We start from the raw sequence: 24,761 nt of genomic DNA on the forward strand, positions 1-24,761 counted from the left end.
TCTTTACAGTTATGGCAGGGAGAAACAGAACCCCATATTTATTCATTAAATCTAACATTTCTTGAGACAAAAATCTGTCAGACTTAAACATATTGAGTGTACTACCACAATTATTGTATATGTTACTGCACAGAAGTAGGCTAGTTCTACGGTAAAGTCAATAATGAATGATCTACGTGTGCTCACAGTGCAGAGACCACCAAAGTCAGTAACCCTGTTTTGGGATTAACAGTCAAACTGGTCAATCTGGCCGATTTCCTTAGCCAGCAGTGGACGGTTCAGTTTGGTTGACCAGGTTGGTCAAAGCAACTAGACATGAAATCCGTGGCCTTTGGTAACTAGTTTTATCACCAAGATCCCAAAATCAGAGAGTCACTGATAGTTAAGATAATACTTTCTGAATTGAAAGGAACATGTTGGGACATAACACAAAAAGGAAAGTTTCACTTTCCTTTCTGGAACAATAGTTGACTGTTAGCTGTCTAAATATCTAAAAGGTGTCATTTTTACCCCCCAATGGCAGGCTGCAACCAGCAGAAGGGGCGTTACCTGAGGTTATCTCGCCTAAATCAGTAGCACTTAATGGAAACCTCGAAAAAGACCCATGTGTCATCAACACCCTAATCCCTGTCCTATTCTTTCCCAAGACTCCCCCCAAAAATCTGTGCTATCTGTAACATTTAAATTAATTGAAGGATTTAATAGTGACTTTAAGACGGACATTTTGCAGTAATTAATTTGGAGTTAAGAATTATATGATCCACGGACACCTGGAAGCAGAGACTATCATTTTATACAAGTGCCAAAAACAAAAAAACTCTTATGCACACACAGCAGGTTCATAATATATCAAAGTGACTCATGAGGTTTTCACTGTGCCAAAGACTTTTATAGTCTTCGCAAACATTACGATAAAATGTCAATGTAGAAAGCCATGATGATGGATTCAGTGCTAAATGTGAAAGAGACAAAGTGAGAATGTAAGTTTGTGAGATTTTTGTGAACCTGCATGCGATGTGCGAGGGTGTTAGCAGCTCTGGTTGTGTAGGTGTATGAGGGACGGGATGACTTAAATGATAATGATCTCTCATTTCCCTAGCTCGCCTTGCCTCACTGCAGGATCCCTGTCTGATTTCCTTATGAAGCTTAGGTGGACACAAACATTAGGTTTTAGTGCACACCGACTGCTGCACACTAAAAAAAACAAAAAAAACAAAAAGAAAACAATGAGTCCTTCTATAAAAATAGAAACTGTGCTAAAAGTTTTATTACTATAGGCTCTAATTTAAATAATACCTTTACATTAAACTGTCCTTTGGCAATCAACAACACTAGGTGATCCAGTTATTTTAGGACATCTCTGACAGAGGCAAATACTGGATCAGTGATGTGTTTTTAATGCTGTTATTGATTCAACATTGGCCTTACATAACCTGAGCATGTACACTGGACAAACATTACTTCAGCTCCAATCTTCTCTTCAATATAGCCAAACTAATAGCATTTAGTTTAATTTTGATTCATGATTTTACCTTAAATTGTCCTCTCAAATATATATGTTTTAAAAACTGAAGCTGTATATTGAAATGCTAAACTACAAACACAGCCATATTCAAGTTTCCAAGCACTGAAAAGATTAATAAACAGGATTTGCTTAGAGTTCTGTGACTGAGAAACAATATTTGCTTTGCAACATGCCTTTATCCAACTCAACCAAACGCATGAGGAAATAAATTCTCTGCCTTTTTCTTTGCTGCATCAGTAGTGTAAAACAGTCAGGGGCTTAATAGCTTGTTTATATTTGTTTGGTCCCTAAGACTGCATGCATGCTGTTTTATTGTATTAAATCAAATATATGTGTATTAAATGAAAAGCTGACTAGGAGAACCTTAGTTCAAACTATTCACTTTTTGGTTTTTCTTCTTTTCTGATTGTAAACTTTTTAATTAAAATGAATAATTTCTCATATTTTCTGTGACAGAAACTGCTGCAAATCTTTCCAATTAAAGTAAATAGATCCTAAAGACTTTCACTTCCTAAATAGGAACAGCAATTACATCTTTTGCTAAGTATAAATCAGATGGAGGGTCAACACCTGCAGAGTGAAGTGGTGCATTTAATTTCATATCAGTACAATTTTAATGAAACTACAGAGAATGTGTTTCTGTTCAACAACAGGAAAACAGTTATCAAAGCAAAATCAGGGATGCAGACAGTTGAGTCCTCTATCCCTGTATAGACAGGCAATGTATAACTAAACGGGGTACAACAGGGGTAAACAAACAAACAAAAAACAATAAAATACAATTTCTTTTTTTTTAAAAACTACAAAACTATCACTTCTTAATTGAAAATGGACAGTAAAATAACCTCAAAGCTAGAAGTCCTCCTTTAAATTATTTCATTAAGTTATTAGGAAATGCTTGTAAGTCAACAATCGCTTTGACAAAAACAGGCAGTTGTATTATCATTAACGCACAGCAGCTCGAAACCAGAAGAGTACAACACATGGTGCTTTGATGCCCACATATTTTGCAGAAGGTATCGCCCCAGATCAGATGAATACGATTTGAAAAAATGCACCATTGTGGAGTTTTATTTGATACATGTGGGAATTCGAGTCCTTTTCCCCCTTCATCTATAGAAGGATTCGCTCAAGACAATTGTGTTCAAGGAGAGAGAGGGTGGAAAAAATAGAACAAAAAAACCCAACCAAACCAAAAAAAAAGCATGCAATTAATTCACTCAGAGCACTTTTGTAAATAAAAAGTCCTCTGAGTCAAAGATTTTTTTTAAAAAAAATCTTCACTGTGCAGAGATAAAAAGCCTGCAGTCTGTCGATACAGTCATCTGATGAAGGAGGAAGCACTTCGGTGATCACCTTGAATGTGTTTGCACAAGAGTGCTTCTGCCACACACAACCTTGAAAAAGCTATTCTTTGGTCTAAAATGCAGCTTAGTCAAGTGTTAAGGTGGTTACTACAAATATCAAAGTCACAGAGAACGTCTTGCACAACGAAGGAGGAGAAACAACTATAGCTGCAATTTTTAGTTGATCTTTTTTCCACTACAAAAATTGAGACCTTTAAAGCAACATTGCCTCAATTATAGTTTCAGCGAAAACCAAATTAAACCTAAGAAGGAAACATTTATTAACTAGTTTACTGTCAGTGTGCTTTCCCTAAATCACGATGTAAAACAACATAAAAAAGTCACATGAATTTAATTAAATGTACTAAAGCAAGTACATTTTACTTAATTTGAATAATTCTATTAAAAAATTAATACATATAAGCCAACTCAGAAAATTATTCAGAGTTCTTAGATCTTACATAAAGAAATAAGTGATGTGATATGTCTCATTTTTGTTATTGCATCCTCACAGCAACAGGAACACTGCTTTAATTAACATTTGACTAACAAAGTCGCACTAGTCACTTCAGCAGTCTCAGCCATGCTGGCCTGTTTTAACACACAAACACTGGAAACCACAAATCCACAACAATCGGCGTCTAAGTACAAGATAAGTGAAATGAGGATCAAGACTGCTAGATCTGGACTTAAACATTAACAGTCTTGGTTCTTGCACTTGCTGGTGCAGAACTGTCCATACTCAGAAAACCGTAAATTCACATTGAGAAACCAGACGAGTGTTCGGGTAAAAAGTGGTGAAAATTCAATGTAAACAAGTAAGAAGAAATATTTTATTTTAAAGTAAAATTAGCAAGGGCAGTAAAGCAGTGACAGCAATTTACAATGAGCAAAATATTGAACACATTTTAATACCAAAAATCCAGCGTATCCAAGTCTGAATAAAATCTAATTTCAACATAACAGCAATGGCAATTTATACATTTCACATAACATACATGTTTTTATCCATTTAAATTGTACTGACTGGGGTGTTAATCTTTAAACTGTAAGTGTTCTCATTTTAAAGCAGTGCAAGGGGACAAAATGGAAATATCTTTTGCAGGAGCAAGGCATAAAATAATGTTCCCCTAAAATTATTGCCAAACTATCAGTTTGTTTCCTGGGGTAGTTCAATTATTTTCTATTTTTCAGTACACCCTTTACTATTATTTTGTGTGGTTCACAGTTATAGCAGCTTAAAGCTCGGTTTCCTAAGCAAAAGCAAAGCTACAACGTGAAATACAAGTAAACACGGTCCAAATCCTACACCCACGTGAAACGCCTCAAACGTATGCCCTGCACAGAGCTACCATTCAACCTTTAACATTTCTAATATCCATTTTACGCTGACTTAAAGTGAGAGACATCAGTGGGGTGAATATTATCTTCCTCACAACCGCAGGTGACTCAGAAACACACAAACACACTCACGCGAGAATAAAGATCTGAAACTTTATATATTCAAAGTTCAAAGAAAATGAAATTCAAACTCTGAAGTTGATTTCACAGTTGGGTGCTTGTTTAAGCTGCTTCAAATCTGGTTTTGAATTTTCCTGTCGTATTTTTCTGATTCTGTGCAGAAGCAGGACTCGGATGTTAAATAACTGAAATTTACTTAAAGCTCTTTTGTCTTTAGTCTTGTCCATTTCTTTCCTTTCATGAATTTTGTCTTTCAAAGCTCAAAATTAAGCTTACAGAAAAAAAAAATGCAAGGATTCATGTCTGTGTGTTTTGCACAGAATTTCATAATTAATCGAGATAAATTGTACAAAAGATTGATATTTTTTCTAAGTATTTATGCTGCAAGACAGAAACTATTTCACTTATTTTTAGTGCTTTTGTCAGGTTTAAAATTAAATGAAGATGAAAGACTACAGTTACTAGCTATAAATGCTACACATTCCAAGAAATTGAATAAAATATCCATTGCAAAAGCTAAATATTTAAAGCAACTTTTATTTACACCCCTTTTGTATTTTGCATGTAGCCTCTATGTTTTTAAAACAGATTCATCGTGAATTCCTACGCATCTGAATGTAACTTAATTTCCTTCTGTGTGTAAGAAAGTGAGAGAAGGAAAAAGAAACCCAAAATGTCAAATGTCTGCCTTCACATCACACAGGAAGCTTATCAGGCTGTGACCTTTTGATAATTGGTTCTTGTTGTTTTTGTTGTTTACAGGGTGAATGTATGCCGGTACACTAAACTGACGTGGGAATTTTAGTGCATATTTGCAAAGAGAAATATACCTCAATGTATTGTTACATTATATTCACGTGACGATCTTGATTTTTTCGTCACTATGAAGCCATTTTTGATTATGAAAGATGTCTTGAGTGCCGTTTTTATTTCGAGCACGGACAATATGAACGCAGTGGCAGATCACCGGAACTCCTTTGTATTTTATAGACGTATAACATCAGCTTCGGTCGATCTTTTTATGCCTCATTTTAATATTCCAAGTTCAGTAATGGGCTGTTGTGAGAAAACACTAAGCAGCCTGATAACATAACACTTTCATAGAGTCGGTGGAAAATATGGTGTTAAAAGCAGGGACGCGTCGAAACCCCAGACACCCACTATGTCTTCCTTTACGAATCAAAGAGAAGTAAGACAAGACGTGAAGTGACCAAACGGTGGTCACATTTACATTTCATTTCGTCCACGCCTTTGTCCCTTTATTTCCCTTTAGGTGAATAATTGTTCTGCGCCTCAAAGCAGAAGCACACCGGACATGTTTTGAGTTTTGCAGGCCATCGACTCTCTCCGCAGAAACCAAAGTCCGAAGAGCCCAGAGACGATCGAGGCATCTCAAGTAATCAATCAAGAAAATAAGGCTGAGTTACACATGCACACGTTCAAAGAAAAATCACATTTCCATGTCGAATTATTTATCACACCGAGGAATAAAATCCATTCCTGCAAATGCAGCTTACTGAAACTGAATCGACTCTTCATGCGCCTACTTATCATTAAACATTTAACTGCGTACTCTGCTCCTGTCTTTCATAAGGACTTATAACGAAGTCATTCTTTTATTATTTAAAGTTTCATCGTGGTACACACATTTTTCTTGGAGGGGAAAAGGCACGCAAAGGTAACATGCAGAAAATTTCATTACGACGATAAATTTAAAACCAGGGTGTGTGTGTAACACATAGGTCACGGGGAAGAATCGCAGTATTTTATTTTGGCAAATTTGATTTTTGACATTTGCTGGTGTTGAAATCTTGGAAGGAAAAAAGTACAAAATGACCGCATTTTAATGCGAATTCTGTGGGCTAAGACCGGACACAAGAGGAAGTCTGTTGTAAATAATTTCACAGCAGAACTGCTCAATATTAACAGGTGATGTCGACTATGTGATTTTGATTAAACACAATTATAGGAGGAATGAAAGATGTCAAAAGCAACACAGGGTTGTTTCCTTTAGAAAATATAACAACAGGAAAGAAACATAGAATAAAACTCATATATATCTATTTTCCCCCCAAGTTTAAACTCACCACTGACCGCCACAACTACCCAGAAGTTAATCGGGAAAAACTGGATGAAAACTACAACATACTGTCCGAGAAAAGGTGGATAAACTTTTTTCTAAGATGTGACAATAGCCTGGACCATCTGTCACGCAAATTTGGTATTAATGTTGTGAAACAGCCCCTGGTCGGAAGTTAGGCTGATATTTAATCGAATTTTTCATATATATATATATTTTTTAAAGCGTCGAAAACAGTGTTTTAATTTGCCTGAAATGTATTTTAGGCGAATGCATATGAGAGAACTGCAGAAGAAGAAAAACAAAGAAGAGAGACTTGGCTTTTTTCAGTGGGAAGGAGTCTCCCTCTAGTGGTTAAAAAAATAAACTACACCAATTTATCGCCTCTTCCCTTTTTCTGGCTTTCACACACACATTGACATTTAGCGATTGTAGCATGACCTCATCTTACTGACAGTCACCTAGGTTTCAGTTTCTGAAACACCCCTGCAGTGAGATCTACTCCGACCAGGTAAAGTCCGCATATGGTGACTTACTGAGGCAGTGACGAAGGGGGGAAACAGTGTTTCCTGAAAAGCTGATCAGCACAGGCTAAAACCACAACAAATCTAATGCACTGATGAAGTTTGACCAGAGCAAATGGAATATTAAAATACTCTCTAGATTTAAATGGATACTTAACAAGCTTATATATTGAAACAAATGTAACTAAACATAACTGCAATGTGCAGTTATGCCATAACCTGTCAAATGAGTTAAAATGTTTTTAAAGACATGCAAAGAAAATAAACTATATTAGCTTTACAGAACTTTTATGAATGCTTGTGTGACTGGCAGCCTGTCCACGGTGTACCCTGCTCTTGACCTAAGACAGCTGTGATAGGCTCCAGGCTCCAGCCCCCCCCCCACCCCCACCAATTTGGATAAGTGAAAGAGAATGGATGGATGGAATCTAACTTATTCAATGAGGAATTCATTCATGCATTCATTTTTTCCCCACTTTTCCACTTGAGGTTTGCAGAAGTATAGTAGCCCATCCTAGACATCAGAGTGAAAGGCAGGGAATACTGTGGACAAGCTGCCAGTTTATTACAGAGCCACACAGAAACAGACAACCACTCATGCTCAAATTTACACCTAAGGACAATTTAGAATTATCAAGTAACCCAACATGCATGTCTTTAGACTAAAGCTGGAGTGTGTGGAGAGGACTCACACAGGTACACAAAACCCAGCCACTGGGTCAAAACCCTTCTTGCTGCAAGCAAGTGTGAACTTAGTTTGTTGTCTAAGTTAATGGTGTCCAATTAGTTTTCTGCTTTAAGTTTATTTGGTATAGTTTCATTTTCTTAGCCTTCCCCTCATATCTTACTATGTGAAGTTGTATGTTAAGAGTCTTTGTCAAGGCATTGAGTTACTGAGTCATTTCCTGTTTTATTTTGGTAGTCTTTTATGTTTAGTCTCTTGTTTTGTCTTCCATGATTAGTTTCAGCTGTCTTCCCTATCCCTTTCCTCTTCCCTCATTATCTCTTGTATTTATTGTCTCAGTCTCCTCTTGTCATTTGTGGAGTTGTCCTTAGTTGTCAATCACCTAGAATCAAGTCCCCCTCTGTCTTTGTTAGTCCTTTAAAATTCTTAGTGTTCTCTGATTTTTGAATTTCTTCTCCACTGGCTTTTTGGATTTGGGATTTATGTTTATTGCCAGTGCAATCAGCATTAAAGCTTGCACTGAGCCCCAGTCCTGCCTACTATGTTCAGATCTGGGATTAACTTGACAATCCAAGTTTCTGTTTAAGATTTGTGTTGGTGTTTGTTTTGCAAAATAGTCCTGTTTTTATTTTTTATGTTTTATTCTTTATTTAAACAGAAGGAGATTTAGCAGAAAATAAAACAGGTCAACTCTGGCCTCTAGTCTAAGATCTCCTCTGCTTCTTTACTTTTCTTTGTCTACCTGGAAAGGTTGTAATAATGCTAACACTCACACCACCACCACTACTACTACTTATTATTATTATTATTATCATTATTATTAGAATATTAGAAGAAGAAGGAAAAACAAAAGTCCATCCATCCATGGATCCGTCCTCTTCAACTTATCCGTTTCAAGGCTGCAGGGGGGCTGGAGCCTATGTCATCTGTCACAGGGTGAGAGGACAGGTCGCAAGTCCATCACAGTGGCAAGTGTTTACCTTTAAGGTGTGCTGCTGAACTGAGAAAATATTCATTGATCATGTAGCAATGAAAGTAAATATACATATATAAATATATGTATATCTCTTTTGACTTATTTGAGCTCCCCTATTAAGTACAGATGTACAAATAATAGAACAACCTGGGCTTTCTATTGATATCTCATTTGTTTGGGTGGCCTCTTTTATCTTCAAAGAGGAAGGAAATCACAAAAAAGTTCAAGGGGAAGATCCTCTTTTCCCCAGTTCTCATGAGGATATAAACAAATATAAAAAATGTATTATTGTATATGCATTTTTTGCAAAGTGAAGACCTGCAGGCTGCTTTGGAGTCGGGTGCACTCAGAAACATTAGCCATGTTGCACCATAAAACACTGACTATGCTGTTGATCCCTCTATATATAGCTTTTATAAACAACTGTTTCCATGGGGGGAGATGATTTGTATCCTATAACTGGTACAATTGTTTCTGATATTGATTCCCAGAACAAAGACTTAACAATGATATACCTTTATACCTTTATTAGTCCCACAAGGGGAAATTTGTTTCCCACACGGCTGTTCTCTCTACATGTCCTGTTCTTCGCCCTGGCATAACTCTGTTTGGTTTACAGATCACGAAGAAGAATAGAAAGAGCCAAAAACAGTCATCTAACATTTAAACCAGGTAACCTGACACGAAGTCGAAACCGTGTGGTTTAACCGGGGAATGAGAGGGCGACTTTGGAGGCGGCAAAGTTATAGTTTCTTTAGTTTGGTACCAAAAAACGAAACAGATACGCACACCTTCTGAATTCAAGTAAAATACTGCAAACTCTTTATAGGCATACAAATGCACTGTTAACCAGCTATTGTCATTTTACAGGCTCTTTATTCATGATTATAAAGCAGTAACTAATAACTTAAACTGCATGACAATATTCTCCAAGTATTTTTTAAGTATACTAATAGTTTTCCCTGAATAACCCATTCATTACTGATAGTTAACAAATACGATTTTGTTTGTGAATTACAATCTTAATATACTTTGCTCAGTATGAATGTCATAAGGTGATTTTACTACAAAAATAATGTATTATTGTATTGATATATGTAACAAAAACAAAAGTATCTCTTTTGCATCTCTAATTAAGAGGTTATTGACACAAATCCCTTATAGTTAATAATCTTGTCATTGCAGAAAACAATCATACAGAATAACTTATTAATTACCACTTTATAACGACCAATAAAGCGTTCCTATTCTGCTTGTTATTACAATGTCCTATATGATGTCATTATGCCCTAATTTTCCAATGCAAGTTGCATATATTTATTAAGGTTAATCCCTCCTGATATACAATGATTTTCATTAACTAATCATCATTTTTATTTAAAAGGAAGCCATCTGTAATGTTTTGCACAACCTCGGAGCATTAAAGATATATTAATTACTTTGGTTTGCCTCTCAGTTCTTGAGCATAAGCTCTTTTTCTAAATAATTCTGTCCCATTACATTTTATATAAAAGTATTTTAGTTAGTTTACCATCATCTATGACAAATTGCTACACAGAACCTAAACCTGCATAATGTTTGATAGTTCTGACAAAACGGAGATTTGATCCTATTAAAACGGCAGATTGAGAAAAAATTAGTAGATTAATCCTTGCAGCTTTAGTATTCAATATCTTTTATTTTACATTTGGTTGAAAGCATGATCAATTTTTTTCATAGCTTTGCATTTTTCTTTCTATACAGAAGGCAGATGACTTTAAAAAACATGAACTTATAAACGAGAAATGCACTGTTGTTAAAATGGAAAAATGAAGCACAGACAAGAAACACCACTAGAGGCTGACAGCACTTGTACTTTATTTACAGTAACTGTCCTGACTTCTTTAACTGAATGTGGCCATAATATAGCATCAAAGGTAACACAAAGCAATTTCAAACTGAGGCGAGTTCGTTTTAAAGGATCATTTGAACCCTGTAACCTCCATATTTCACCAAGTGCCGTTTCTAACAGGACAGTCATTTTTCTCTGAGAGTTACCAAGAATAAAAGCCTACAAATGAGACAGCTAACCGTAGAATATGAGCTTCTGAAAACTTCTTTGTCATTTGTCTCTTACAACCCTGAGTAATGAGCAGAGTGATGTTTGTGTCGTTCTTAGTCATTTACTGTATCTTGAAGCGTAATTCATGATGAGTAAAGGTGCAACAGAACACACACGCCCACGAACTAGTGACCTACTACTGTTTTCACCTTGACAGGATATTCAGTTTTAACATTTATTGATCTCAAGCCTGACATCTGACTCACACACCCTTATCCTGACTGTTGTGAAGGGTTTATCGTCATTTAGGGACACAGAAATCTCACTCAGAACCTGGCCTACAGCGCACACGCCCATGCGATACCACGTGCACACACACGCGCGCACACACACACACACACACACACACACACACACACACACATCAAAAGTCACTTGACTTTTTTTTTTAGGAGGAGACTTTCTGGAGCTCAGCAGTTAGATTTTCATGTGAAATAAAAACAAACATGTGGGAGGCTCAGTTCTACAGAAAATCATCAATCTATTGTCGCACTATTTTAACTGTAACACAATACTTATTTCTACTAAGTCCACAAGTCATGTGGCACCTTGACCCCATGACTGGAAAAGTGTACAATACTGACTCATGAATTTCTACAATGAAAGGTTTTTTAAGGACAATGTCATAGTTTCATGTTAAGACAAAACAAAACCTGTTTGATTCAAACCAATACTAAACTTACGTGCACACACTTGCACACATGCATACAAAAGCATTTTGCTAGTTCTTGCTTATGTTGTTTTTTCATCATCTTTATATAGTCACTTGTTTTGGTCTGTTCTCATTTTCTGGATTTACTGTAAAGCACGTACGAGATAAAAATATATTCGACTCACTAGTTTCTAGTGAACCTGAGTCAAAACTACTCTGATTTCATATACAGTCTTCTGCAGCTTTGGGCCTTTTCATGCCTATCAGAGTAAAAACAGCATGGCTGAAATATTTAAACTAGATAAAACATTTTGAATAGTAAATAAACCCTAAGCATACTGTAAATAGTAGAATTAGGATTTATTGTGCAGCTCACGTACTAACGTTATTCCTGATCGTTGGAGCCAATTTTAAAAAAGTCACTCGTTCTGTCGTCTTCTACTTTCAAACAAATTCTCTTAATTTTTAAGGAAAGAGAAGTAAACTGAAAATTTTTATTTTTTTTATGGGAAAATATTACTGGGCACAGACCAAGTTGGGAACCCAATTGATTAATCGGTTACATCAGGACAGTATTAACAGTCCTTTATCTAACTTGCAGTATATTGACAAATCAGTTTTAATATATGTATTCATGGGCATGTGAGTGAAATACTATCAAACATTTAAATACGGCGTATTCTCAGACTGAGAACACAGCGGATCACTGTCGAGGGAGACGTGATGCAGAGTCATTTTCTGTTCTTCGGTTTCTACTTTAATTTTCTGGATGACACATAGCAGGTTCTCACTTCTTCTATAGCTGCTCTTATCTGTCAAAGGCAAACCTTTAAATAAATAATTGTAACCCTGTCAAGTAAGTTGAAAAAAAATATCTGCAGCTGTCCTTATGAAGTCCCTATGTATGCATCTCAGGGTGCTTTGATGTGTAACATTTTAAGCCCAACTGAAAACGCTTAAAACTCGTATTTTTAGTGGGTGAAGCTAAATTTGAGCTTATCCCTAACTGTACCTTTACCATTTTAATAATCACTATGAGTGTCACTTAAGCTGCAGTAATTAAATCAACAAAATTCAAAAAAGAAGAAGATATGCTAAGTGCTTCACGGCTAATGTTCAGAGTGGGAATTTTCTGATAAAGTAAATTGTATCAGCACACATCCTTGTCTACTAAGTTAGACTTAGATAAAAAGACTTCAAAAACACTTCACAGCGTGCCGTAAAAAATGTAATCCCTCTATAAGATTCACCAAACTTTTTTCAAATGCATGTTATGAGCTGTCTAACCAAATCACAGGCCAAATTATGCTCTGAACGGATTAAGGACTGCATTTATTATACCACACTTCAGAGTTAGGGTGCACGTTCAGAAAAAAAAACAGAGGTATGGAGAAAAAAAGTGATCTCATCCTTATCCCAACTATATTCTCCAAATAACCTGTCATATAATTAACTTTATATAAAAAGCTTACCGCTCTCAGCTCAGTCTGCTCTCACCATCTGTTACTATTTGTATTTTTTAAGTTAGGATTAGATTGTTGGTGGATGTCTAGAAATATTAAGCGCTAGCTGCGCAAGAGGCTGTTTCCACCAATAGAAATATGCAAGGCAGCTAATTAATTAATGTTTAGTGAACAATGTATTTCAGAGGACTCCTTCACATGACTGATGAACGGTTTAGATGGGTGTTTACCAAAGGATGAGGCATGAATGACAACTACCTTAAAAACAGTAAATTTTAAATGTATGGGAGTGGGAGTGTGTTTGGCGTTTCTCTACCCGGCAACAGAGAGCTGAGTCATCTCTGTCACAGCACTCCCACGCCTACCCACGCTGCACTGCTCTCAGTCTCTCTTGGCGGTGGAGATGCATGGCCACGGACACGATACCAAAACTAACTGCATCACTTCATTCTGGCCCACAGGTGACAAAAACATACATTTACCGTAAACGGGGGGAGCCTTGGCGGAACAGGGCTGGCATAGGTGGGTGTGAGTGCATTGTGTGTATGTGTCGTGTGTGAGTGAGTGTGCCATCTGACAATACATGGAAACTGATACCACTTATCAAACATTACGAAAAGTGCGTGGACCGAAAGGAGTGTTTGAAAGAGCGGAGAGCAAGAAAGAGAGTGAAAGAGTTGTGTTTCTATGTACATATTTTGACCTTAATTTCATACAGCCCAAAGTGCTTCATAAAGCATGATTAGTATTGTGCAGACCAAGCATGGCCTAACAGTTAGAACTTAATGAAGCTCAAGGTCAAATACATCATTCCAGTGTGAGTAGAGAAATGGCACTGCTGATGCATTTTTGGCATGTTAACAGTTTAAAAGGGATTTACATGTAAAAAGGGAAATCTTTCATCTTAAATGATGATTTAAGCCTAAACATGAGGCAGATGTAAGGCTTCCCAGAAGTCCACATTAACACACTCCCATAATATTTGTCTGATTAAATAACCCCATGTGACCTAACTACCTCCGGGCATTTTGTTTAGCTTGCACAGCTGTTCACTTGATCATGTTTTAATTAGTCGTTCGACTCCTGTTTTCAGCATGAATGTTTTTGTGCATAGGACATAAATGACAGGTTTGTAACTTCTTGAGCCCAAATTATACTTTCCATGTCCAATGAGCCACAAGGAACTGAACACTGGCAATAAATTCTCCAGCTGCATATCTCAGAGGTTTTGAGCCATGTCACGACATCCACAGGCTGTATACGCGAACAAGACTCAGCATGTCTCCTGTGTTTCTGTCTCAGCATATTACTGGACAGAAACATAGAGCAACTGTCTGCATTTGTCCAAGTGACAACTTTGTACAAAAATACACATCTAAGAAACTTTAAGCTGAGCATTTTTGTTGTTGCTATTTTGTTATTTGTATGTGACAAAAGCAGTGAATCTGACTAAGAAACTGAGGGAAACTCATACTGAAGCGATCCATCGATTACAAGCGAAGCCCACCCTAAAGCATACTGTACTTTAACGTCCTTTGGACAAATGAAAGCCATCATTTACAAAATGAACATCATGTTGTCTCAATTACACCTTGGAATTAACAACTGAAACCCTAAACTCATAAGGCTAGTGTTTACTGGCATCATAGATTGAGGGAGCTGAGGGTTATCTTCCCGTTAAAATCTATTAAACTGGGCCTCTACTTGCAAAAGGAAGAGTTGCCCCTTGCTGATCATTGGAAACCATGAACATTTAAGGCACTTGCACACTGGCTTCACGTTCCAGAGCTGAAAGATTTTTAGCAAGCACAAAGCTAGAAATGCTCACTGTCCAGCTATCACGTTTTTCACGACATGCAAGACTGTGCCCGCAGCTACAATGATAAATGCAACTCACATTTATTCTGGATAAAATGACCCTTTTTACTGATGCAGTTTGAGCCATTTTGTCTAAAACCTTCCTTATTTATTCAACTTTCATTGCAAAAATGCTACTCCGTGTGAAAACATGATTTTAGGTGTCTTAGTGGGTTAGAACCATTAAGTTGGTGACTCAAACAAAGAAGTGGCTAAAAATATCACTGCTGCTAATAGATTTAATAGACAAAGTACAAAGAGCTGAGCTCCATTTGCTATACCTGCTAGATAAATAATTTAAACGTCACCTGTCACGAAAATGGCAAACTGGGGTAAAGGCTGTGTGGTGCAAAGTTGAATTAGATCATGAACAAATCTCTCACTTTTTTGGAAGCAATGTACCACACAGAGTACCAGCTAGAATCCCAGTAGCTAGTTCTCCAGTAGCTTACCCAGTTTAGTTTTATATTCGTCCATTTTTCTCACTCAAGAATTTAAATATGCAAGTTTCCATTTGCCACTGAATGCAGCATTAACATGAACTACAGCTGATATAGCTCGATTTTGTGATTTTGGTCAGATAAACAGATACAGTTCAACATTTGGTGTGTATATGTTTGTTGTTTCTGTCACTGCAGATCAAACAGCAAAGCAATGCTCAGTTAGCGCTTGATGAAAATAACCTTCTAGTAATCTTCCAGCCTTTATTTACCAAGTGATAGTCTAATTACTTTTATTTATTTATTTACTTTTGCAATCTATGCCTCACTATATGTCTGGCACGTTATAATAACGCTGCAACCTGTGAAGCAATAAAGCCCTCACTTCTAGCTAGCCTACTCAAAAAGGCCTTTCTGTTCATTCAAAATGTGAATCTGGAGCACAGCATAATGTTTGTGTTTTTGATTTTCCTCCTCATAAGCATGACTTTACACAGCTTACAGATCTTTGCGTCAGTGCAGGCTGTGAAACTCCCACTAACGTCACTAAAATACTCATTCTTGTACACAGACTGATCAAAGTGATTAACGTGCTCCTGATCTGGAACTCTTTGATCCCCTTGTTCCATCTGCAGACAGCTGCTTCAATATCACCAGGAGATATAATACCGCCACTTTCACTTTAGCCCTTTAGAGGTGCGGTCAGTGCGTCACACTATGATTAAATGACTAAGTTTAGAGTTATTGTACATGCCAAGTGCTGAATATAGCCAATATCTGCCACAACCGGTCCGACTGCCAACTAACTCAAAACATTTTTCTTCACAGTGCTATTTACCATCTCTTTCATTCTCCACTGTCCGATTTTTCATTACGTTTCCTATTTTTAACCCATCTCAGCAAAAGGCGAACCTGTGTTTTGCATGCTGTGCTATTTTGTGCTGTAGGAAAATATTGTGTGCTCTATTTTTAAAAAAAGCAGCTTATTAACGTCTTTTTCTTTACTTAAGAGGGATAAAACGAACTCAAATGGCCCCGCAATCAAATTCACAAGGTTCCGAAACATTTGTAACATCTTCAAGCTAGTACCTGATTCCTTCCTGCTCTATAAGATTGTATTTTCTCTACTTTTATAAATACACAATGTGTGATCTTTCCTTTACTTTGATCTATTTTACCAAATGTCTTAAAGAAGCAAAGCTTTTCTACAACATCTGCAGAAATTACTACCGAGCGGCACACAGATTAAAATATGAAAGAAGAGAGTTTCCTAGAACTGTGTTTCTTCTAAGTCTGATAAACATCAGTCAGTGCTAAAAAACAAAGCTAATGTCCAGCTTGAGGTTTACTTACCAGTTTGTCTCTCCTCATCCTCATCTTCATCAGAAAGTCAATGAGAACTAAAAGGGTAGAGAAAGAAAGAGAGAGAGGAAAAAGAAGAAGGAATGTTTTAATCACTCTGAAGGAAGCCAGTTATCTTCCCACTCACATTGCTGAATATCCTAGTAAGGCAGACACACAGCACATGCACACTCTCTCATACACACACACACAAACACACACACATACACACAAAAATACACACTCAGAGATGTCTCCAAAGGTCAAGATGAATCAGGGGGAAGAGAGAAAAGGTGGTGGACAGAGACAGAAAGGGTGAGAGTAAAATAGAAAATAAAGATCCAGAATAGAAAAGAAGAATGAATAGAATGTAAAGAGCAAAGCAAATGACAGAGGGAGGAGAGAGCACAGAGAGACTGGAGAGAGAAAGAATGAAATGCATGGCTCGGCTGAGTCATCAGTAACCACCACTTCCTCCAACGCACAGAGCTCTACTAATGACTGGCCAACTTCTGAGTGCACACACACACACACACACACACACACACACACACACACACACACACACTTAACCTGCCATCTATCTACTTTCCACTTCAAACTCTTTTCCTTTAAAGCAGGAAAAGAGTGTGTCTGTCCATCTTTGTGAGAACTAATTTAAATCAAAAACAAAAAACCACTGAAACTGAGGCTGTTTACGCTTGTCCTAACTCTGAGACAGCACACTGAGACAGACCTTCAGTGTGCTGTCCAAGGGTTCAGGTGGGGGTTAGGAATTTAGTTGTTATAATTGAAGTTTCTCCAATGTGCTTTGTAATTCCTTTTCTCACTGAGAGTCCTCACAAGCCTTAAAGTGCAAACATGTGTATGTGTATTTAGGAAAAAGCCTGAGAAGGCATGTCATGAGCCGACCCCACAGTGTGTGTCATGAGAAAATGGCACAACAACTAGACAGTTTTCCCTTTTCCCAGAATTCCCAGGGGCATGGTCTCTTAGCTTTCATGTGTTGGGGGAGTTGCTTTCCTTCACACCCACAAGCTAAAGGGCTGGAGAAACCAGGCTAAGTGCCTTGGATAAAGAAATAGCTCAACAGTTGCATGTTTGAAGCTTATTGGTCTGATATCCACCAGTTCAAAACTAGGTCTATAACTTTTTCATAAAAGAATGACATTTTTTAAATAGATTTGATAGATTTGCTGGCAATAAAAGACAATCTTCCCAACTTCAGTAGATTGTACACCATTACTTGTTCTGACCAGCAGGCTTTACTACACAGGTTAGCTTTAAAGGTAGCACTAGACTGAGCACATGTTTAGTGTAGCTGAACTGTACTGAAAGTACTGTAGCAGGACAAAAGCCCACTGACAACTCTAAACCTCACTTATTAACCACAAAGAATCTTGCTGTGTTCTTAAGGAGAATTGTAAAAAAGTAACTAATTGGGTCTCTAGTAAACAAAGTTCTACCAAATTGTTCTACAAAGGAACAATTTCCTGATTACACTAGATAATTATCTTATGCACAACAGGTTGCCTAACATGCTATAATTTTTACTTTTGGTTTAGAACACCGTTAACCCTTTATAGGACACTAACTGAAATACTTGAAAATTCCAATTTTCAACCCTACACTTTTTTTAAACGTTTGTATTTCTAGAAAACTGGTCTACCGAGATTTTCCTGAACACCCATCTCTAGGATTTAGAGAGAAGTGTCTGAAAAGGAAAAAATATCCAGTTCTCACAGTTCTCTGAGCAAATATGTCTTGTTGATGTCAGAGGTCAGAGGAGAATGGCCAGACTGCTTTGAACTGACAGGAAGGCAACAGTAACTCAAATAACCACTCATTACAAAAGTATGCAGTATACAGCAACAGAAGACACCACCTGGTGCCACAACTGTCAGCTAAAAACAGAACACTGGGGGTACAATTTGCATGAAAGCATGGCTCCATTGTGCTTGTATCAGTGGTTTGGGGTGATGGGGTAATGGTGTAGGGATATTTTACTGGCACACTTTGGCCTCTTTAGTACAAACTGAACATCATTAAATGCCACAACCAACATGAGCATTGCTGCTGAAAATGTCTGTTCCTTTATGATCACAGCATACCCATCTGTGGTTATGCTGTGATCATAAAGGGTATACCAATCATCTCAAACTGGTTTCCTGAGTATGATCATGAGTTCACTAGACTCAAATGGCCTCCACAGTCTCCAGATCTCATTCTGATAGAGCATATTTGGACTGTGGCAGAAAAGAAGATCTGCATCATGCATGTGAAGCTGAACAATCTGCAGAAACTGTGTGAAGGTATGATGTCAATATGGACTAAAATCTCAGATCAATGTCTCCAGCACCTTTTTAAATCTATGCCAGGAAGAATTAAGGTAATCCTGAAGGCAAAAAGTGATCAAATTCAGTAGTAGCAATGTGTAACTAATTAAGTGGCCGGTGAGTGTATGTAGTCACCAACAACCATATTTTTATGTCTTATAAACATGTAAAACTTGTTAACTTCAAAGTTATTTATAGGCTTTTTCTTCAGGTTCAACAAGGTGACAAGATTAGAGCATTTCTCAAAAATGTTTAATCCTTAAATGCCCAGTTACCACTTGTGATTTAGGAAGTGTCTGCAAGTGCAGCATCAATGTACAAGCTATATATAATTGCACAAGTGAAACTCGGTAGATCTCTGAGGTCAAAACTGGGAATAAGACTGATGGTGAAAGTGCAACTTTAGGACAATAAGTCTGATGAACTGTAATGACCGATGAATCACAATAGCAATAACCTCAGAGGAAACAAACAAGGCTGGGCACAAGCTTTAAGCCACTTGGTGTGATTTCTTTTAAATCCTCCATCATTGCTTTTAAGGAAATGGCTTTATTTCACGTGAATGTGTTTTATTTATCAGAGCCCTTAAGCATTTGCATTTTTATCTTGACCAGCACTTTTGGTGACATTTAGAAACTTGTCACCTTGCCTGGCATTAATACATATTAACAGAGCATTAATACAACATATAAAGTGGGAAAAAATTACTGGATCATTCTGAAAGTGTATCACCCTATTGCTAATTCTTTGTTTTTTATATCCATCTACGCATCTACAGTAACTTTTCGCCTGACATACTCCATTACAGTTTGCACTGACATTATGAATCAGTTTGCCTCTGGGGTTATTGTAATACAACCCCCCACGTCCAGCTCCATCTCCTATCCGGAGGAATTCATGGGAACTTTGAGCCAACTTCGTAAATACACGTTTCCTCCTCTGCAGTTCCCACACTTTTCCCAACACACTTACACACACACACACACACGCACACACACTCACACATACCCCTATTATATACCCATAGACAGAGACAAGTATAGACTTGGGCATGATGTCTCATGCAAATTGTGCATAGTCATACTGGCAGTAGCAGAAGATTACACCGGATGCTACTGTAGTTCAGGCTGGTTAATTACTGTATATTGCTGATGAACAGGATATGACAGTTTTGCAGCATTACCGCTACAATGCAGGCTCTATATGGTAATCTCTGGTAGAAGACCATTCGGCATGCATTAGCACATGCTTCAGTTACGGCAGTTTATTAAAAGGGAGATAGGAAACTTAGCTGCTCTGTGAAACTTGAATTGTTTTCTGTTTATTTCAAATGAAGCAACCGAACCATATCGTCTCAGTACTCCCATTTCAATTGATGAGCAAAACGTGCTACAGTCGTAAGGCCTAAGACCATATAGCCATGTAGCATTTAGCTAAAAGCTAGGCTACATGTCAACTTCATCTTGTTAGTGCTTAATACAACAGTGCTGGTGTATGTACAATGCTAATAATCTTAAATTAAGACAGTGTGTGTAAAAGTGTATATCACGTCCAATTAGTGGGGAATAAAGCCACTGCAAGTGTGGTGTGAATGACCAGGGAAAATAAAAGAGTGAACGTAAACTGAAATAATATCATTTTTATGTGGAAAATAGACGAAGAAAAAAGAATATGCTTATGCTCGTGCTGCTCTGTGTTTAGATCTGTTTATTTTGTGTCCATACCTATAAATGTGGGGGCATGAACTGGTTTTTGAAGTTAGGCTTACTAGAAGAACAATAAAGTGTTAAAACCATGTTTATAGCGCTTTAAGGATTGGTCATCAAATAACATTTCAAATATATGAACTGGGAAAGCCGTAACCCGAGTAAGCACCCTACAGATTTCCCCAAATTGCCAACCCCTTGACTTTCTGCCATGCCACTGTAAATCACATTTACAAAGGCAGCTGAAGAAATGAGTCATGTGAGGTTAAATGGGCAGTGTGTGTCAGCATAAGTGGAAATCAGTCATCATTTTTGTGACTTAAAGTAAAATAAGCCCACCAGTTGCTACCTGACTGGCTATTGTTTCATTTGAGAAGTCAGCAAAATACATAATGTAAGCTGTCCAAACAGAAACCATGTGGAGCCCAACAGAAAATCAAAGTATCACCTTTCTTATAATGACTTAGAGTTATACATGCTCTTATCATGACATGACTAGATTATTGTAATCCTTTCTATGTAGGTTTACCACAGTCATCACTTCGCTAGCTTCAGCTAGTAGAAAACGCTCTTTGACGTTTAACTGGGACGGGAAAACATGAACATATTACGCTAGTTTTAGCTGCACTCATTAGCTCCTTGCTAATTTTAGGATTAATATTAAGGTTTATTGATCGTTTCTCTTGATTGGCTTATTAATGAACACACTCCTGTAAGAGCCATGAGGTATGGTAATCAGCTGATCCTCAATATTCTAAGATCTAGACTTAAAAACCGAGGTGTCCGAGCTTTTTAAGTTGTTGCCCCGTGTCGTTGGAATACCTTACCATTTGATAATAGAACTGTTTCTATTTTTAAGTCTTTGCTCAAGACTCCATTCTGCCTCTGGCCTTTAATTCAAGCTAAGCTAAGCTAAGCCTTGATATCGTATAGTTATCATTCTTGTCATTAATATTGATATCATTTTATACTGGCTGCCTGTGAAGCACTTTGGTCAGCCTTGGTAAAAGTGCTTTACAAATAAACTTGACCAAGAATTCAAGCCATTTCAAATTGCCAAGGCATTCTAGTATGAATAAAAGTAGATCAACTAATTGGGAACCACTCTTAAACCTTGCCATACCAAATAATCTCACAACCCAGAAGAAGCTGGGAAGCTATTACCCTGTAAAAATCTACAGACTCCTCTGAGTTAACAAAGACGTGCAATGAGCTATGACTTTCTTACAAACTCCAAATAATGTGATCATCATTAAACTTACAGAGAAAGACTTTCCCTACATGCCAACTGTCTCTGGGGTAAAATTCACCCTGAAAATGGTGGATTTAAAAAAAAAAGAAATAACCAAGAAGTCAATATGAACAGCTGCCACAGATAAACATGCAAAGAAAACAAAAATCCACAGAAACTGAAACTTTATCTGCTTTATCAAGAAAGTTCAAGACGTCACAGTACAGCACACAAACACACAAACACACGTACACACACAGAATAAGGATTAAAAAATAAATTACATATATATATATATTTTTTTTTAAATTAGGTTGTTTTCAACAGTTTTAATAAAACAGTTACCAAGAAATTAGCTTAGGTGTTCCAAAACAGAAAAACAAGCCTGTTTACTTGACTGCCACGTAGCTCTGCTGAGTACATGCACAGAAATCAAGAGAGAAAGTAAGACGTTGAGAAATGCTGGCTCAGCAGAGTGCTCATTGTGGGAGGATTGTGGGAGATTGAGTCTATATATGAGTCAAGGAGCCATTACACATATTATCAGAATGAATAGCATGGCAGTCTATCTTTAGTGTCTGTGTGGGAATCAAATATGTGTTGTACAGCTGGGATATGGCACTAAACATTCTACCATACCATAAAGACAATGGGTGTTTTTCACATTTCCTGCTACTCTTTGAATGTTATAGTTAAAAAAAAGCAAGTCTTTATGAATTATCACCTGAAGACATGTAGTATGGTACTGTCATCTTTGTCTACAGTTTATGTTGTAGCTGTGTACTGACACCTTTAACATTATTATACTTTGCTGATTTGGAGTAATTAGCAAACAAACTCTTCCAATCCACCAGTGAATAGGCCTGTTTTCCAGTACCTGAAAAGCTCCCAATCTCTGGCTTGACCAGTTGAAATGTCCCATGACTTTCCTAAACAAATCTGAGACAGTGAAATAGAACACAAATCCATCTTTTCCCATTTTCTTTCCTTTAAAAGGCACCAGTGTTGTGCCTTTCAAATAGCCCATAGTGAAATTTACAACCAAATTATGACCTATGCTGTTTATATGCTCAGATGGGCTTTTTGACTGCGTTGCTGTTGTAGTATTTCTGAATGTTCAAGGCATTTTATCTTCATTTTTATCAGTGGCTTGGTGGGCCTGAAATGCATGAAACCAGTATTGCAGATTGCATCTTGTGCAAACATGACTGTGTAACACCGTAATTTTCAGTTTTGATGGCTGTTGCATTACTTGCCTTCTCATAAATCTAAAGCAGGATGAAATCTTGATTGTTAGCGGTTTACTGACCAAGTGTTTAGTTGCTTTAACCCTATATGTATAAATATTTAGCTGCCTTAACCGTATAAGAACAATTAATTGATCTAAAAAAAAGGCAGGATGTCATTCTCTGTGTTCTCTTGACAGCAGTACATTAACTGCGTCACCAACTCCTATTTAAATGAAAGGTTGCTATCCTAACACATTTTTTAATCTAAAAAAACCTTAATAGTATATCTTAAATGTTAGTAAACAACCTTTAAACTGGTGCCACACACTTATACTCCAGTTTTTTTCCACCTAGTCAGCTTTTTTAATGTTGCTAAAACAACCACTAACACAACAAACTGAAGTATGTTTGTATAAAGTATTTAAAAATTCACACAACAGCTTAACTTTAAGGAGTGCAGGTAGCAGGTGAAAAAAAATCTGTTGAATATTGGGGATGGGTTTAATGCTCAGTGGTACGTGGAGCAATAACCAACAGTGAGACCTGCTCATGAGGCTGAAGATGAAGTTGGTGAAGTCAGATTTCTTCTGACTGGATGCTCCTGGCACTTGAGGTTTGAACCACAAGTTGGTGGTGCTTCTGTGCCAACAGCCAGAGCTGTGTGCGTGAGATGGCCAAATAAAAGATATCCACTTTCTGTGACATCACAGAGAGTAAAGAATAGAAAAAAAGGAGTGTTTAGAGCCTGAGCTTTGCACATACATTAATATTCATGTGGCTGTGTGTAATACGACCATCCACTACTGTAACAATGGCTTTCCTTAACAGAAAAACCTAATGGGATCCTTTTAATGGCACTTTCTATTTGACTTGGCCTTTAAGAGCCAATAAAAGTTGAAACGTTGTTGCACTTACTTAAACTATGTGAAAAAAAGATATTTGATCTCACCTTAGGATTTCTATCATGTCATCTCTCTGCCAATACTTTTCCATCTTGTCAAAAAAAACACTCCCTCCTCTGTCCTCTAAACCATGAATTTGCCATTATTGGTCGCTGCAGTGGCAGCGCTGACGTAAGTGGAACAATTTGTCTGGTAATGTTTTGCATGGAAACACTGTTAGGCAGAAGGACTCAGAGATTTTACAAGTGGGAATAATCCAGCACCCACACAGCCATTTACTGTATCTCACTTTTTCTGTTACTGTCACGCTGCGTTCATTTATCATAAGTATGAACAGAAATAAATAAACACTATGTATCAGTATGGTAGTCACTTGTTTTGTTTGTTTAAAATTCAGATTTTCTGGGACTCCTTGGGTAAGGCATACCGATTCTTTTAGCTTTCATCATCACTACGAAATACAGTAAATCACTGTTACACCTACGCACATTAGTCACATGAAGTTAAACGTGCATTATGTCAAGTAGAAATCTTATCATATAAGGAAAAAAGCTTGCACATCACAGAACTCCAGTTTTAATGGATGGATTTATGGACGGATGTTCCTTGTGCAAGCAAAATACTTACTGCCAGACTGACTGCTAAAAGCGCAGCAACAATTCACTGTTGTAAGTGGACCAAACCTCCAGTATGACAATGATCTCAGCAATTTAAGAATATGTGAATTTAGCAACACAGACGTGGGTCTGTGTTGCTAAATTCACAAAAATGACCTCAAAAATGACCACCAAGACAAAAACATGTGATTGCCTTGGATTTATGTTTAATTTAAAATAATAAATAAATTAATTCCCTGTCTCCCTTTAATTTTCTCTCCTTATACAATTCCCACAATCTCACCCCCAG

General features: G+C 37.2%; 1 long non-coding RNA gene across 2 annotated transcripts in view; it reads right to left on the bottom strand.

Annotated features, from left to right (window-relative positions):
* The window catches only part of LOC102313319, an 85,227-nt gene that overhangs the window by 44,078 nt on the left and 16,388 nt on the right, over nucleotides 1-24,761 (bottom strand). The window contains exon 2 of one of the 2 annotated variants that reach the window (XR_006054340.1): nucleotides 16,464-16,510. This is a non-coding gene — a long non-coding RNA (uncharacterized LOC102313319). Of the gene's footprint in view, nucleotides 1-16,463; nucleotides 24,590-24,761 lie in introns of those variants that run through there. The other variant, XR_006054339.1, reaches the window with a different exon arrangement.

The sequence above is a fragment of the Haplochromis burtoni genome, unplaced genomic scaffold (genome assembly GCF_018398535.1).
Source record: "Haplochromis burtoni strain Fernald_Lab_line unplaced genomic scaffold, NCSU_Asbu1 Contig_46, whole genome shotgun sequence".
NCBI classification, from domain to species: domain Eukaryota; kingdom Metazoa; phylum Chordata; class Actinopteri; order Cichliformes; family Cichlidae; genus Haplochromis; species Haplochromis burtoni.